The sequence below is a fragment of the Octodon degus genome, unplaced genomic scaffold (genome assembly GCF_000260255.1).
Source record: "Octodon degus isolate 3935 unplaced genomic scaffold, OctDeg1.0 scaffold00007, whole genome shotgun sequence".
Taxonomy (NCBI): domain Eukaryota; kingdom Metazoa; phylum Chordata; class Mammalia; order Rodentia; family Octodontidae; genus Octodon; species Octodon degus.
In genome coordinates, this window is record NW_004524583.1 from 12,289,230 (window position 1) to 12,306,668 (window position 17,439).

Consider the following 17,439-nt stretch of genomic DNA (forward strand, 5'->3'; position numbering starts at 1 on the left):
GTGTGTGTGTGTGTGTGTGTGTACACCTACTGGCATACAAACATATACATATATAGAAAAGCCAGATGCTGTGCTGTGTGCCTATAGTCCTAGCTACTCCGGAGACTGATACAAGAAAATCACTTGAGCCCAGGAGCTTAAGATCAGCCTGGACAACACAGCTCACATCTCTTAAAAATGAATTATTAAAGACCTTCAAATAAATGTCTCTGTTACATCTATCCATAGAATCATATTTAAAAATAAAACCAGAAGTTTTAAATATTTATGCTCATTTGAAAAACAACAAACTCATTAACACTGGAGAGATTGTAACACCCAGGCAGCTTCTACATATTAAACTACATATTCATGAAAGAATGAGTACCAAAAAGGCAAACATCTTACTGTTAATATGAAAACAGTTCCTATCCCATCAATCCTCTGATGATATCTGAGAACAAATGCTATAGAAAAAGTTAAAATAATCTACAAAATGGGGGAAGACAGCCGAGGAAATTCAAAATTAAAGTCCCGTAGAGATTATATTTCATGTCCATCAGACTGGTAAAAATCAGTATCTAACACTACTAACTGTTACAAAGCATGTGGAAAATTATGACTTTTCTTATACATTACTAGTAGCCTAAAATGGCACAACTACTTTGGAGAATTAGTTGGCAACATGTGGACAGTAAGAATTATGTGTCTCCAACTATCTACCAGTGGGAATATCCGGGGACGTCCTATACACAACCATATGAAGAATGTACAGCATGTTCCTATAGTGCTCACAAGGGTGAAAACCTGGAGCCACCTACAGACCCAGCAAGGACAGAATGCTTATAAACTGATTATTAATACAACTGTGATTAATTATAATTGTACATAACTTATTAATTACAGTATGAGTTAGATACTAGTGCTATAAAATACTAGACTGTAAACTAAACATAACATAGCTAAATTCCCAAAACAACTATTGAGTAAATAAAGGATACTATGAGTATTTACTAGATTTTAAAGCACACAAAATGACCAGTGTGATGCCTGTAATCTCAGCACTCTGGAGGCAGCAAGTTTGAGGCCAGCCTAGGCTATACAGTGAGTTCAAGGCCAACCTGGACTGCAGAGCAAGGCGCTCTCTCTTGTATGTTCTCTGTCTCTCTGTCTCTGTCTCTGTCTCTGTTTCTCTCTCTGTCTCTCTCTCTGTCTCTCTCTCTCTCACACACACACATACACACACACACATACACACGCACTAACTCACAATACCTTATATGAGAGTACCTCAGTTTACAAACAATATATTCCACAATCCTTGTTGCAAACCACAGTGGTCATGAACCAAATCCAGCTTCCTTATAAGGTTCAATGTAAATAAGCTTAATCCATTCTGAACCAATGTATTTTTTAACCATAAGAATATAAAGCAAAATACAGTACAGTATGAGAGAGAGGACACTAACCTTGCTTGAGGGGAACACAGAGGACAGGAAGGTGGGTGGGGAGGAGGGCAGTGTTTGCAGGGAGAGTCCCCCTCTACAAGGATTTGGGAACATTTCCTTCACCGTTTCCTCTCTTCTTTGTCTTTTAGTTGCAGGGTCAATTTTGACCACAAATCTGTCCAGTGCCACTTGTCTTTTTCTGATGCTGCATAACCCTCTAGAAATGACAGACACTATTAATCATCAGAGCCAACACTATTCCTCATGCCATGTTGGGGTGGTGCTTCTCGATGAGATCTGGCCCTTATTCCACTTTTCCTTAATGGATTTTATCACATCACTGCTCACCTCCCAGTCTCCTTCCTCCTCAGTGGATGTTCCTCAACAAGTGCCTTGCCTGCTCACTCTGGAGTTCAGGAAGTTCTGTCTCAGCTCCTCCTGATGGTCCTCAAAACGCTCCTGTGTATGTACCACTGACATCCAGGCCCATGACTGTACCCAGGGACATGATCTCCTCCACACCCTGTGCACCAGACCCTTCAAAGACACATTCTGTGACATTCTGGCCAGTTTCCTCTGGCTGATTTTAAGATGTGTGACATCTTTCCAGGCCTTATCAACAAGGCTGGTTCAGTGGAGGATGTTAAAATGTTTCTTCTAGAGCTCTTTCAGAGTCAAGGATGTCTTTTCAATGACATTAAAACATCTGGTGAAGGGTGTCTTTGTGTATAGCTTCTTTTTTCACAGGGAGAGGGTGCTGGTGCTGGAAACAGAACTCAGGACGGCACACTTGCCAGGCAGGTGTCATTCCACTGAGCTATATCCCCAACAGCTTCTTGAAACTGCAAAACACTTGCTGGTCCATGGGTCGTAGAAGAGGTATCATGTTGGTGGGAAGGAACTTGACCTCTAAAAAGTCCTGCTGAGCATCCACACTATCCAGCAAGGCTGGAAGGGTGCTGGGGAACTGTTCATCAGCAGAGATACCTTTCAGGCAGCTAGCCGTCAGAAAAAGAATCTTTTTTTTTTTTTTTTTTAATGTATCTAGTTGTGACAGGGTCTCACTCTGCAGCTTGGACTCATGGTGATCCTCCTGTTTTCAGCCTCCTCAGCACTGAGATTACAGGTGTGTACCCCTACACCCAGACTCTGGCTGGCTCGGCCCACCCTGGGGTTGGAGCCAGTGCAGCATATGGTGCCAGGGATTGAAGCACACACAGTCCCTAAGCTTGCCTAAGCAGATGCTTTAGTCCACTGAGCTATCTCACCAGCCCCAGAAAGATAATTCTTAACAGTGGGCACAAATACTTCATGCAGCCATTCCATGACAACTGCCTTGTGACCCAACCTTTGGTGTTGGCCTTCCATGCAACAAGCAGAATGGTCTTACTGACATTCTGTTCCTTGAATGTATGAAAGTTCTGGCAATGAGACACCAGCAGTGGCTTAATCCTCAGATTGGCCCTTGTGTCTGCACACAGCAGAAGAATTAATCTGCCCTTCATGGGCTCATGATTTGGCAGTGCCTTTTCCTCTGCTCAGCATCTTCTTACAGAAGAGCCCTGTCTCATCGCAATGGAGCACATTAAGCAAGGCATCTTTCTGCCTCTACAAATTCTGTAAATTCTCTCTTGTAGATTTCTGCAGCTGCCTTGTCAGAACTGGAAGCCTCACTGTGCCTTATCACACTATGGAGGCCACTTCTCTTGTGGAATTTACCAGACGACCATCTACTGTCTTTAAATTCATCACCTGTTGCACCTGAAGTGGGGTTTTTTTTCAGTAAACCACTGTGCATTGTCCCGGCCTTTTCACAGCTCACAGCTTCACGAACACTGTCACCTGCCCACTATTTCTCCTTCTCCCACACTCACAACAGTTTTTCCACCCCTGCCAGGGCCGTGTCCTCTGCCTGGGTAACATCACTATTCCCTTTACCACAGCAGCCCTTCTGATACCACCTTTATTCCTCAATATAGTAGAGACTGTTGACTTCACCATCTCATAGTCCAAGGCCAGCCCAGTCACACAAATACCACATTCCTGCTTTTCTACCATTGTTTCCTTCACTCCTGTGGTCATTTTCTTCAAAACCTTATTACCACTCCTGCTCTGTATGTTCCTGTCACCTTCATTATCACTCTGTACTTTCTTTTTACCAGTTTTTACCTCTGCGCTTTCTTTGGGGCCTGCTGGACTGAGTAACACTATACAGTGCTGTATATGCTAAAAATAACACAAAAACGCTTCACAGCAAGCATGCCCAGGTCTGTCTGTGACCGAGATCCCAACTAGAGGAAGCCACAACCACATGTTAGAGTGGGAAGGTGGTGGAGTTGTGCTCATCACATGATGTGGAGTTCTTGAGCAGAAGCAATATTCTGCTAGACACTTCTGTCCATGAAACACAGTTCCCAAATAAAAGCATTCAAGAACTGAGGTATTAGTGTATTGCTTCAACATACATAAGTATATGAAGCACTGGAAGTCCCACACCAACTCAGGTTCCTAGTTATCTATGTACCAAAGATCTGAAGCAAATATGGCAAAATATCAAATCGGGGTGGACGAGTATCCAGCTATCACATTAGACTCTTCATTTTACTGGGTTGGTTTTTTTTTAACTTTTTATTTGCTTGTTTGTTTATTTGGTACAGAGTCTTACTATGCAGCTTAGACTCACAGTGATCCTTCAGTCTCAGACTCCCCAGCGCTGGGATTATAAGTGTGCACTACCACACCTGATTTCAGGGCCAGCATGGTGCACCTGGGATTCTAGTTCTGGGGATCGAACCTGGGGTCCTTGCAATTGCCAGGCAGGTATTTAGACTGCCAAGCTATCTCCCCAGCCTTGTTCTGCTGTTTTGAGCCAGGGTCTTGCTAGGCTGGATTTCAACTTCTGGGCTCAAGAAATCCTTGTACCTCAGCCTCAACTACAGCCACACACCACTGCACCTGGCTATAGTCTTTATATTTTTTAAATGTTTATAAATTTTCTTTGAAAAACTCAAAATGAGGTAACAGATTTCAAGTGGCTATTACCTGGAACATAATACCCATTTAAATGTTCTCTTCATCTATACTACTCTACAATAGCCAAAACTAAGGTCTATCATCTCTTACCTAGGTATCTGACAACTTGGCACTGTTACCTAATCTTCCCAACCATCCTAGGTGCCATCTGGTCCCCAAATACAGACAGCAATAGCAAGATTCACTGACACTTCCAAATCCTGTAAGAGAACATCCACTACCAGTTCCTGCATTTTCTGTAAAACACACTCATCTGAAGACTACACCACCAAGCAGGACCCATAGAAACACTTCTTAAGGGAGTAGCCTCCATACTCAGGCAAGCCAGAGCATTTTCTAAAGGGCCTTGAGCTCAGTGAGCTGCCAGTGGCCCTGCCGTCAGGTTGGCAGCCACACGGAGCCCCTACTGTCATTTGAGCTGATGCACACCCACACCTCAGTCCTCCTCAGTTCCAGTCTACCGTGAGCTAGGCCTCAGGATCTCTCTGTCAACACCCAATCCTTAGATCCCTAGTGCTTCTGCAGGACCAGAAAGCCTCTGAAGTCACTGTTTCTCAGCAGGGGCCGGCCTTACCACATGCCATATAATGGGGTATCAGCTGACTGAACAGCTTCTGTCTCTGAAAGGAATACATATAAGTTTTACCCCAGTTTCTTCTCTTCTGTGAGAGAAGTAAGGGGCTGGGAGATTATGTCACATTGTTAACACTTTTAAAGAAAGCAGATTGCTGGCTCCAATCCAGATCTGCCAAATGGCTCTTCATGGACCTGGAACAGGGCACCACCCCAGAGAAGGGTGATTTTATAATTCTCATGAAGAAACAAACCCTAGCACCTTCTCTGCATGCCAGAGCCTCTGCATGTCAAATGGTACACACAACTCTTATTCGCAGCTCTTTCTTGGTTTGGATGCTGCCTTCCTAAATGGTCATCACATACATCCAAGCCACTCCAGGGAAACAAAGATGCACTCTGTCCTTTCCTCCCTCCAGCTAGTCTGTAAAGCCCTCCATCTGGGCAGAGGACCCAGTGCATAAGTAAGAGGTTCTAACATTTAAGTGGGTGAATATTAAAGACAACAGCATAATGTAGCATTTGATTTGCAACAGGAAAACCTGGGTTCAAATCTCAGCTTTGTCCTTTGTGGGTTGTGAAAGGTATATTGTGAGGATGACAATATGATGAAATATACAATAAAATGTTTTATACCTTTTCAACTGTCAGCAATGAATAGCTATGTCTCATGTTATTTCTCTGGCTCTCAAACATGATTTTTATTCCCTTTCAGAGCCAAGGAAGGAAACTCACAAGAAACAGGGGTTGCCATGCCACACTGACCCTGTACTCGGAATACACTGAGCAGGCAACCAAGTCTGAGCCTGTAATCCTAGCGCTGGAGAGGCTAAAAAGGAGGATCACTATGAGTCTGAGCTGTGTATTGAGACCCTGTACCAAATACATCAATGGGGGTAAAAAAAAATAAAAGAAACAGGAGATGCAACCATGAAAACAAACAAAATCTGCCCTGAAGACTATAGGCATCAAGGTCTCTTTGTAGCCACCACTCATCTGCAAGTGCACCTGTTTAGGCCTCTATGCTACCACCCAGGCCAGGAAGAGGTCCCAGGTACACTCCCACAGACCAACAGGGCTGAGGGATAAACATGAGTGATGAGAAGCTTGCAAGTAATAATGCCTGAAGCAAGACCATATTCTCAGGGCGCCCCTTCACCACCACCCCACACACACCAGGAACTATAGGAGTAAGGTGAGCAGCAGGTTCCAGGTAGGGGTGAACTTAAGCACAGCAAGTCTCAGCTTTTGGAAACATTGCCAAAGCCAGTCATTAAAATCAAGTTGAAACCATTCTTCCAGTAAATGAAAGGGCAGAGAACAGTATCCAGCTGCCTCAGATTAAAGCAACATGGTAGAGGAAATTAAACACAGTAGGGATTTCCAATTATTGCCAACAGGAGAGTGTTCAGAAGGGAGAAAATTAATGAAATCATCAAAAGGCTGGTGATTTCAGAAAGAATGAATTAAATCAACTTCAGCCTTTCCCTGTTTCAACAGAGACCTTGGGCCAGTCAGTGCCTGAGCTGCCTGAAGATGCCCCATCAGAGGCAGAGAGGCTAGTAAGTGACAATTAACCAAAGCTCAGTCTTCCTTTTGTCCCTTCTGACACAGATGGGAAAAACAATGGTTCTGAGCACACTGTGCTAATTTCTCTCCAAGCCGAGTCTTGGAGAAATTACAAACACTGTCAGGCTCCAGTAAGAAAGGCAGAAAACGGGGTCAAACTCGACCTAAGGAACAGCAAACTCCTCTAAGACAAAACATTCTGTAACTCATAGCTACCCTGAATTAAGATGACAGAAGGGAGAAAGAAGTCTGAGGTTCTGGAGGGGACCTCTCACACTGGTGGCTTCTGCAGGGTCTCTGGTAACCACTCTGTGGGCACTCCAACCCCTAACACACTAACACACTATACACATGGCCAATTTTGCCAGATTTGTGGAGTTAAAAACAGAGAAAGGAAGGGCTGGCAAGACAGCTCAGTGGACTAAAGCACCTTAGGCAAGCTTAGGCACACTCAAAAACTGTGGTTTGATCCCCAGCACTGCATGCCATGTTGGAGTCCAGGCATAGTGGTGATGCCTGTAGTCCCAGCACTGGGGAGGTTGAAAGCAGGTGGATCACTACAAGTCTGAGCTGCGTAGTGAGACCTTGCAACAACCAAATACATTTAAAAAAAAAAAAAAATACTCAAAAACAGAGAAAGGAAACAGGGAAAAGACAGAAAGGCAGAAGAACGCAACTGTACCAAGTTAGGAAGGGAGAAATTGCAGGAAAGAAAAGGAGGCCTTTGGATACAATCCCCTACAGTATGGCTACATCACCCCTGTCTACCATGAACCAGGCATTATGCCAAGCAGTAGGAAATGACAAATAACAAACATGGGTAGCCTGGAAATTAGGACCAATAAGACTGCCTGGGAAGCCTTGCAGGTGGTATGTGATGATCTTGAATAAAATGACAGGGATGATGTGACCAGCATGTGAAGTCACTTCTCTCTGGAGCCAGGTATCAGAGAAGCAGCACAACCAGTTTTCATTTCTGACAAGTCTTTGGATGGGACTCTGATTTGACTCTGCTGATCAAGAGTTTTCATACAAAAAATTTTAAGCAAGTAACAAGCAAGCAGAAGTTCCTGACCCTGGGAAGGAAGTGGTCTCAGCTTGAAAGAACCCATGGTACCATTGCCTTCCAGAAAAATGAGGTATTCACGAGGGATGAATTAAGCTCCACTCTTCGTACTACAGAGCCAAGCTGAGGAAAAACTCCCTGAAATAGATGCTCACAGCTTCCTATTGCCCAGGAAAGCAGAATGGTAAAGGAGATACCAAGGTGTCCACTCCATGAGCTTGCTGCTCTCTGTGGGAGTCTGCAGGGACCAGACCAGCCTCTAGAAGACAAGGGCAGACCACCAGGCCTTGCCTTAATCAGTTAGCTTTAATCCCAGTTTTAAAGTTAGGTTGGCCCACCTGTTGCTCCCCCCCCCACCTCATATGACCTCACTCAACTCTGGGATGGACTACTGGGGCTTTGCACCAGGCTTTAACCCCAGTCCTTTCTATTTTTAGTCAGGGTTTTGCTAAGCTGCCCACATTGGGCTGAAATTCAGGATCCTCTCACCTCAGACTCCCAGAGTGCTGGGATCAAAGGCATGCATTACCTCCCATGCCTGGCTAGCACCCCATTTCTTTTGTCTTTTTGAGACAGGGTCTTGCTATGCAGTCCAGGCTGGCCTTGAGCTCACTTTGTAGCCCAGGCTGGTCTCAAACTCACACCAATCCTCCTGTCTCAGCCTCCCTAGTGCTGGGATTACAGGGGTGCACCACCATACCCAGTCTAGTACCCCATTTCTGAACCAACTCTCTCCAGTGATAGACCAGACTCTACCCTTCTGTCCCGGTCTTAGCAAAATGTGCTCTGAAAAGTGTCAGACAAGTTTGTATAAATTAGTGGTTTTCAAAGTGTAGTTCCCAAACTAGCAGCAGCTACTCTGCCATTTCCACCAAGCTCCTGATAGAACAACCTGATTAAAATAGAAAGGTAAAGCCAGGGATATGGCTTAGCACATAAGCACCTGCCTGGAAAGCTCAAGGTACCAAATTCAATCTCCGGTGCTGCCCAAAAGAAATATAAAATTTCTTTCTTTTCTCTTTCTTTCTTTTCTTTCTTTCTTTCTTTCTTTCTTTCTTTCTTTCTTTCTTTCTTTTTTTTGTGTGTATTTTTAGGGAAGGGTCTACAGGGTATTCAGGGTCTCACTGCTAGATGGGACTCATAGTGAATCATAGTGAATCATGCAGCCTCCCAAGAGCTGGGATTACAGGCACGTGCCACCATACCCAGTCTAGAAATGTAAAATTTCAAAATTCATCCAAGACCTACTACACCAGAGCCTGGGGGAGGAGGGATGGCAATCTGTATTTAACAAGCCCTCTGCAGGGTTCTGATGCCACTCAAATCTGAGACCCATTTGTACAGAAAATGCACAGGGCCCAACCTGTGGTTCCCTCACCAGCTGGGCTCTTAATGGCACACTTGAATGAACTCTAGGATTTCAGACCTGGGAGACTACACACATGCCTCTGAAGGAAAGATCAGCTTCCTTGCTCGGTACATCTTCCTCCTGTTTTCAGGGTCCCAGCTTCAGTCAAAAGGATACACAAGATGTTGAGGGTGCCCTTTGAGTTTTTTGTGTGTTGGTTTTTTTTTTTTCCTTGAGACAGGGTCTCACTATGTAGATCAGACTGGCCTTGAACTCACTATGTAGCCCAGACTGGTCTCAAACTCATGGCAATGCCCCAGCCACATGCCCGGCCTGCCCTTTGGGCTTTGATCAGTCCAGAGGCACAAAGTATAGCCTTGAAGAAATGTTCTGATGATCTGAGGACCTGGCTGGTCTGCTCCTTGCACACTGCCCTGCAGACCCAGGAGCCACGCACAGTTATAAGAACACAACAGGTCTGTCCCTGCTAGCTTGCGCTTGGTGAGACCCATCTCCAGCAAGGTCACAGGCAGGCTGATTGGGCCCAAGTCTCTCTGACTGGCAAGTTGGCATGCAGGAGAACTGCACCAACCCTAGGCTCTGAACAGAACTAAATTCTTATTCTGCAGCAACCCCAAGGAGTCTGATGCAAGGTTACTGACACCCACTGGTGCACCTCAGAGGGCAGAGAGGGTTTCCACAGCGTGTGTCCAGAGCCTGGCATCTCAAGGACAGCTGCACACAGCTCAGAGAGTTAAAAAGTCTATAGACACCCTCTCCACTGCTGGGGGTCCTGGCCCCCCCACTGCTCTTCACCTTTACTTCTCCAGCCTCTGGTGGTGGCACTGCAAAAAGAACACTGTGTTCCTCACTGGGAAGTGGACATCAGACCTCCACTCACTCTGTGACACCCTTGTTTCTCCTTCTCTTCTACCTTCCTTATTCCCAGAAACTAGAAATCATCACATATTGGAGTAGATACAGATTCCATAGATTCAGACTGCCAAGCTTTCTAAGACTTGGACTCTGATGGAAAATTTAGTTTAACTTTGTATACAGAAGTGGCTACTAAATTCTGGCCTTCCACCCAAGAGGAATGGCAGAATTAACCAGTTGGTGTTAAGTGCCAATTAGTACTAAGTGTTTTGAGTAATTCAGAAAAGAAACACCAACTAAAAAAAAAAACAGCATTGTAGTAATCTCTTTCTTTGGGATACAGTTTATTATTTAATCAGCACCTTTTCATATATTATCTCATTTAATCCTATTATTCACAATCTTGGCTATTTCCCCACAAAGCCACACTGCCATGACTGGTAACAGATTTTCTGAATGCCAGGGAGAGGGGCCAAATGAACTTCAAAGACTAAACTATCTAACAACAAGATACAGAGAACAACAGAGCAAAGAATGGGTTCCTTTGCTGAAAAGTCACTTCAAGGAAACCTGAGATGCATCTCTGCTGGAAGCCCTAACAGTTCTCTCTAGTCCAGAACACTTCAAATCACACAGTGCTCACCCCAACTTCTCCAATTACCCCCAGTTAATCCAAGGTCATGGGTCCTGGCACACAGCCACCCCACCCCTTTGCCAGCTGCTCCTTCACTCTTCTCCCTTTCCCTATCAAGAAACTTCCACAACCTCCAGCCTTCCCATGGAGTTCTTGACTGCAGCTAAGCCCCTTGGGATGGCACGGCATGTCAGGGACATAATCAAGACAAGGCCTCCCACAAGCTGGCAAGGCTGAGGCAACAAAGAGACCAGGTGGGGTGTGAGCCAAGACTCAGCTAGCCTGACGCCTCCTTTTCCTGTCCCACAAGCAAATGGGAGCTTGCCATTCTTCTGTCCTTAATCTTGTCCCACAATTAATTCTTCCTTCAACTCTTTTGACCTCCCTATTTAGATTTATTTAACTCCCAAATCCACTAACTAGTATTTGTTTTCTCTTGTGCCCTTTGATCCTACAGACAATCCAGCAGAGCTCATTCTCCTCCTCCTCAACTCTGGACAACTCAGAAAGGAAAGCTGCTTCCACCACCAGCATGCTGCCCTTCTGCGTGCTTCCCCAGACTCTGCTTCTGGTGATCCTCAGCCCACATCCCTGAACTCTCCTCAAAAACCACAAATCAGGAGGAAGACCGCCATACAGCTACTGCTCTGGAAGCCCCGCCTTGGTCCCATGTATTCTCATAGAGAGGACAAGCCATAACTGCATAATCCTTTTGTGCAGTAACACCTCCTGTGGAGCATTTTCCCAAGAACACACTCATCAGGTTGTCCAAAAACAATGAAGGAGCAATATTCTCCACTTCATCTCTTTCTTTTTTTCTTTTTTCACTTATGTATTTGGTACAGGGTCTCACTATGCAGCTTGGACTTGCCCTTTGTCTCTACTTTATATAAGCTTACAGGAAAACACATACAACCAGGAGTGAAGACCAAGGCGAGAAAGCAAAGTCTGGGCAATACATGAACTAAAGACATCAGGCTCAGATCTGAAGGGTCTCCTGTGTGAGAGTATAAAGCAGAGAGCCACCCAGCCTCCTGACTTCTGCAACTCACTCTCTGGGCCATGAATTAGCAGGGCTGAGTGACTGTACACAGTCACCTTAGTCAGTCTATACAAGCTCAAGACCCTGCTGAATTCTCTGCCATCCAGCTGCAAAGCCATGAGATCCACTGGGAAGCTGTACCACTTGTCTCCATCTTCCCCCAAACTTCTCTGGGCCTAGTCCCACACTCAGGAAAGACAGGCCACTCTTACGCCCACTCCATGCGCCATATGATCTACAACAATCCCAATGGCATCCCCTGAGCCTCCTGCCCTCCAGACCCAGCAAGGCTGACCACTCAGAGTTCAGGCCAGTAACAACAGCACACAGATCCCACCCTCTGCCAAGGAAAGAGCATCTACTACATGTGAAGAACCGACTTAGCCTTTGTATTTCAGTCTCATTTGTTACTCAGAATAACAAAGACTATAATAGTTATTTTATCGACCTGCTTATACTTGGCTGTAACTCCTGAAACCCACTCTGTGCCCCTTCAACATGGGGGATGCAATACCAAAAACATTTTTATGAAGTTATTGGAAAAAAACATTTTGTAAAGAACATGTCTTAGGGCCGGCAAGATAGCTCAGCAGATTAAAGCGCCTGCTTAGGCACACGCAGGGGTCAGGGGTTCAATCCCTGGCATGCTGTGCCGGCCTCACCCCTGGGGCACACTGAGACAGCGACTGAGACTGGGCATGGTGGCACACACCCATAATCCCAGCACTTGGGAAGCCGAAAACAGGAGAATCACTGCAAGTCCCATCTGTGTAGTGAGACCCTGTAGACCCTGCACTAAATACAAATAAATAAATAAAAGAATACATCTTGAAGAGAATCTGTTTATCATCCCTGCACTCCTGCCTAGAATTATAAATGACTGAACTTTAAAAGATTTGGCTACTAGCAAAGCTAACAAGTCAAAGAAGTTAAGCAAGGGGAAAAAAATCTACATCTCTGGAGGTACGGCGAATACAGCTAAGCTAGGAGAGGGGGAAAAGTTGATCAAATGGAGAGATTGTAAGAGGTTTTTTTTTTTTTTTTTAAATTCCAATGTCATATTCTCCCAGATGTTATTTTCCAAAGATTTTGGAATCTTTTAAAATGTGATCCTTCAATCATATCATTGTGATGAGGAAATAAAGTGTCTTCTTAAAAAAAGATCCTTGATGTTCTCAAATTTAGAATATGAGGTTTCAAAAGTTCCTAACAGCAGCCCTAAAATGTCAATAAGACGGCCTTGCTGCAGACTGGCTTACTGTGAGATGTCTAGACAACCTCTACGCAGCAACACCTCCAAGGGGATTACCTGCTACCTGTGTTCAGGTATACAGCGCCTAAATGTGCTACTTGAAAATTCAGAGACTTAAGGAAATTACCTGAATTTTTAGGAGCAAATTACTCAGCATTGTACTGAGTTCCAAGATACACAAAAGGAAAAAGGAGTATCTTCTAGCCTGCCTTCATCTTTCTGACCCAATAAGCTATGATATCACAAAAAACGGAAGTACAGAATAGGTCCAACTGGTGCCAGAATCTGATCATCCAACACGGAACCACTCCTGCGTGTGCCAGAAGTGGCAGATATTTAGGACAGTTTCTAAATGTCTTTATATGCTATATTAGTTCTCACACTGATCTGAGAAAGGGAGAATATTACAGGCCCATTCAGGAGAAATGCAGAGGGAGGTCAGGAAAATCACCCAACGTAACAATGTAACAGGGAACAAAGAATACAGGCAGGTATTACATACCCAACAACTGGCTCTAGAATTCATGCTTTAAACAGATTATGTGTTGCTTCTCTCAAACACAAACAGGGAGATAAAACATAATGACAGCCAAACATAATACTAAGACACATGAATGATCTTGGTGGCTCCAGGAGAGCTAAAGGTGGTATTTGCTATTTTTTAAAGTTATTAGAAATGTATTAACTATGATGATGATGATGATGGTGGTGATGATGATTAAACACCAGCTTAACACTGCAGAAATTTTCAATACACCCTTGGGTAACTCTCTTCCTCCTCCCATACCCAAATTTGATCAAGGGCTTTGCAGGCAGCCAGGCTTCCGTGAACTCTGATGAGATGAAGGCAAAGGACTGCACAGGGAGCTGCACAGCACTGCCCAGGCTCTGGAGACAGCTGCTGGCACTCCTCACTGCCCAAGTCCCAACAGACTCTTCTTCATTAACTGTCTCTTCACCAAGCAGGCCCACCACTTGCTGGGTTTATCATTCTGAGGGTCACAACCTTTTTCACAGCCTCAGTCCAGTCTCTTGCCTTAGCTGCCCCAGCTAAGTTCCTACCACCTCATCTTCCTGTTTGAAGGTTTGCCTAAATGGCATTTAGTGGAAAACCAGGCTCTCTAGGAATGGGAAACTCAGTGATTTCCAGTGTATTCATTTCTTTTTCTCCTTGGCCTCTGGAATCACATTTTTGGAGTTTCTTTAGACATTTGGAAATGTAGATATATATATCTAAGTCCTGTCTGTTTCGTTCTTAATTGTATAGTTTTTGAAGAATATATCTGCCTTGAAATAATAGATGGCTTCATCCACCACATCTATACCTTCTGTCTCTCTAGGGGTGGGTCCTTGAACTGGCTGCTGATGGGCAACAGCATCATGTTTCCAAAGAGTTCAGTGTCAGGATCCATGAAAGGAAAGTGGTAGCCCAGCATTTTGGCAGGGCCAGAGTTCCAACACCTGGTATTTGCTATTTTAAGGAATACATGAATTGAACCTCACTCCACTGAACAACAGATAGCTAATGAAAGACAACACTTTTGCTAAAAAGAAAAATTATGACCTCATTCTGATCATTCAATGAATTCAGAAATCAGATTTCTGTGTATTAATTGGTTGAAGGTGAGGCTGATGGACTGTACCTCTCAAACACCACACACCATGGAAAGGCTGTCTCTAAATGCTGCCCCAAAGCTAGAGGAAAACCAAGGTCACTTCTGATCTGGGTTCCATCCTGGCAGCCAAGCAAAGCAGCACAGGCCACTAAAACACAAGGGCTGTTTATGCTCTCTCACGGGGTCCCACTTCTGAGGGGCACAGAAGAGTGGAGTCTCCCAGGGGTACAAGGCAATGTACAGAGTTTGTCTGGAACCCTCCTCAGACTCATGAAAGATGCCAAGTACAAATGCTAACATTTTTATTAACACTGTGACTCCCTTTTGCTCAAAGAGTTAAGGAGGTAAGAGAAGCCTCCAAGCTGGCAAGTTGGCCAAGATACCAGGACACCACTGCTTAGCTGGTGAAATTTGTGTTTGATGTGGGGTTGAACCCAATTAAGACTCAGATAAGTATACAGCTTGGTAAATACTTTTTTGTTTTGGTACTGTGCTGTACACAGAGTATACAGGGTCTCATGACACAGAATAGACTCATAGTGATCCTCCTGTTTTCAGCCTCCCAATCGCTGGGATTACAGATGTGCACCACCATGCTCAGTCTCAGTCAATGCGTGCCCTGGGGGTGGGGCCTGCATACTGGGGATCGAACCCCTGTCCCCTGTACCTGTCTAAACAGGCACTTTAGTCTGTTGAGCTATGCAGCTTGGTAAATTTTAAGTTCCTTTTGTTTAAAGGTTACAGTGCAATATGTGTTTATAATGTTCTAAACAAGGCACAACAATTAGCCTGTAGAAGGTAATTTCTTAATGTCCTTTCATGATGCCAGGGTTCAACAAGACCTAAAATGACCTGTCCAACCTCCTACCACAATCCCCAAGTCTTTTTACAGTCACAGGTAATCACTGCATAGAAAGATTACATCACTTTCCTAGCATGTTTGCAGCTGACAGGAAGATGCCCTATGAATGTTTTGGGAACGACATCCTCAGTTAGCAAACACTTTGCTATGTTCCCTATTGTTCCTTTCTAAGAATAGAACTGCCTTGGCAAATCTTGTGCCCAAACTGGAACCAGATAGCCAAGTACCACAGTGGATAGCAGCAAACATACCAGAGGGTGAAACATGGTAACCCAGAGATAACACCTGTATCCTTTCTATGTGTGGAGAGAGAACACGGACAAGGCCTTTTTACTTCAGACAGCCTCTGAAAGCTGGTCTGAACACCTCATTCCTAAAGCACAAGAAATAAGTCTATAGTACCCCCTGTCCTCAGCTTAGGTGACGTGGTTTCAACAAAGATCATGGGCTGCACAGTCAGATACACTGGATGTAAATGCCATCAGCACTTGCAATTGCATCTCCAGTTAACTAACACTCTTTGATTCAGTTTCTCTAAAAAATGGTTTCACAACCACCTAGCCCAGGTGTTATGACAGCTTTATTAGGGCAACAGGATAGCAAGTGACACAAAAACAGTGCTTCCCATGTGTCAGTTTCCTGTCTTCTCCCCTCAGCTTGCTGTGTATCCTCTGATGCTAGATCCCTTCAGATATCGCGAGATGAGCCAGGACTGCCTGCCAACATCTCTCTGCCATGGCAATGCTAAGGGCCAAAGCTACATCATCACCCAGGAAACCTGCATTTTCCATTCTCAAATGAAAGGTATGGGTCTGGCTTTCTGGCTCTGTTGTGTAGAAATGTAGATGGCTGCTTTCCTGGCTACTGTACAATTGCTTTAGGAGGCAGTGATGTCTAACATGGCCTAACGTGTCACAGCAACATTAAAAGGGAAAGAAATTTCCAACAAAGAAAATACTGACTTTGTTCAGTAAACATGTTCGGGAAAGAGGGAAAATGCAAAGCAAATGCTTTCTATCTGAGTCAGCAAGCCAGCTGGGTTGAAATCACACTGTGCAAACATGAGCATTCTGGGAGGCAAAGGGACTCCTAACGTAACTCCTAACTCCTAACGTAACTAACGTAACTAACCCTTCCTCACCGGTACTGGTGGGGTCAGCAGCCAGTGCACCCCTATTCATTCCCACTACACCACAGGAAGGCTGGCTCTAAATGCTCCTAAACCCAGTTTTGCTCTATTACAGTGAAGAATGCCATTCTCATGAGGTCTCCTGTGTGGCATAACTCAACAGCTGGGCACAGGGCACACATCGACTCTGCTGTTGTTTTTCATGAATTACATCACACAGCCATCACGTCTTATATGCCAAGGGCCCTCCAATCATTTTTATTAGTCTACACACCACCAACAACCTAACATTCTTAAGGGTAATTGCTCTATTTTATACAAGGCATGAAGAGTCAAGTGATATGCCTAAGGTCATACAGCAGGTTTAAGAACAAGGCTGAGGGAAAGAGCTGAGACCTAACAGAGGCTGCTACACAAGTGGGATCCTAATCTCTATCCAAGAAAGGCAAATTGGGTAGCATGTGCAGACATTTACTTCTGTTCTTCCCACTGCATGGTGTGATAGGGTATAAAGAATAAGATATGCTTCCTTTGCCACTCCTAAAAAAGAAATCTTTTTAATAATTCTCCCCATTTAAAGGAAAGACCATAGGAAAACTGGACCTTTGGTTAGTGCCTTCCTAATGCCTTCTCTGCTATAACTCCAAATACTAAGCTATAGATAAGAGAAACCCATATGGAAACTATCCCAAACACCTCATTCTACCCCAGAACTATCAAGGGCTTCCTTTGAGGAAGGCTGTGTACCTATGGCCCAGAGGTATGCCCACAATAACAAATGCACATGACACACAAGCATGTCTAGGCTCTACCAGGGCCCACTGGCTAACAAGGGTGTTTTACAAATACCCTGCTAAAAATGTCTGTGGTAAGGCATGGGGCCACACACCAGCAATTCCAGCACTCGGGAGGCTGAAGCAGGAAGATCACAGTGAGTTCAAACCAGCCTGGGCTACAAAGTGAGTTCAAGGCCAGCATGGACTACACACTGAGACCCTGTCTCAAAAAAATA

The 17,439-nt window shown here is 44.6% G+C and overlaps 1 protein-coding gene and 1 pseudogene across 2 annotated transcripts in view; both read right to left on the reverse strand.

Moving 5' to 3' along the window:
• Susd6 (sushi domain containing 6) overlaps positions 1-17,439 on the reverse strand; it is a 98,041-nt gene that overhangs the window by 33,870 nt on the left and 46,732 nt on the right. The gene's annotated exons all lie outside the window — the stretch shown is intronic.
• LOC105743459 lies at positions 13,732-14,256 on the reverse strand (annotated as a pseudogene).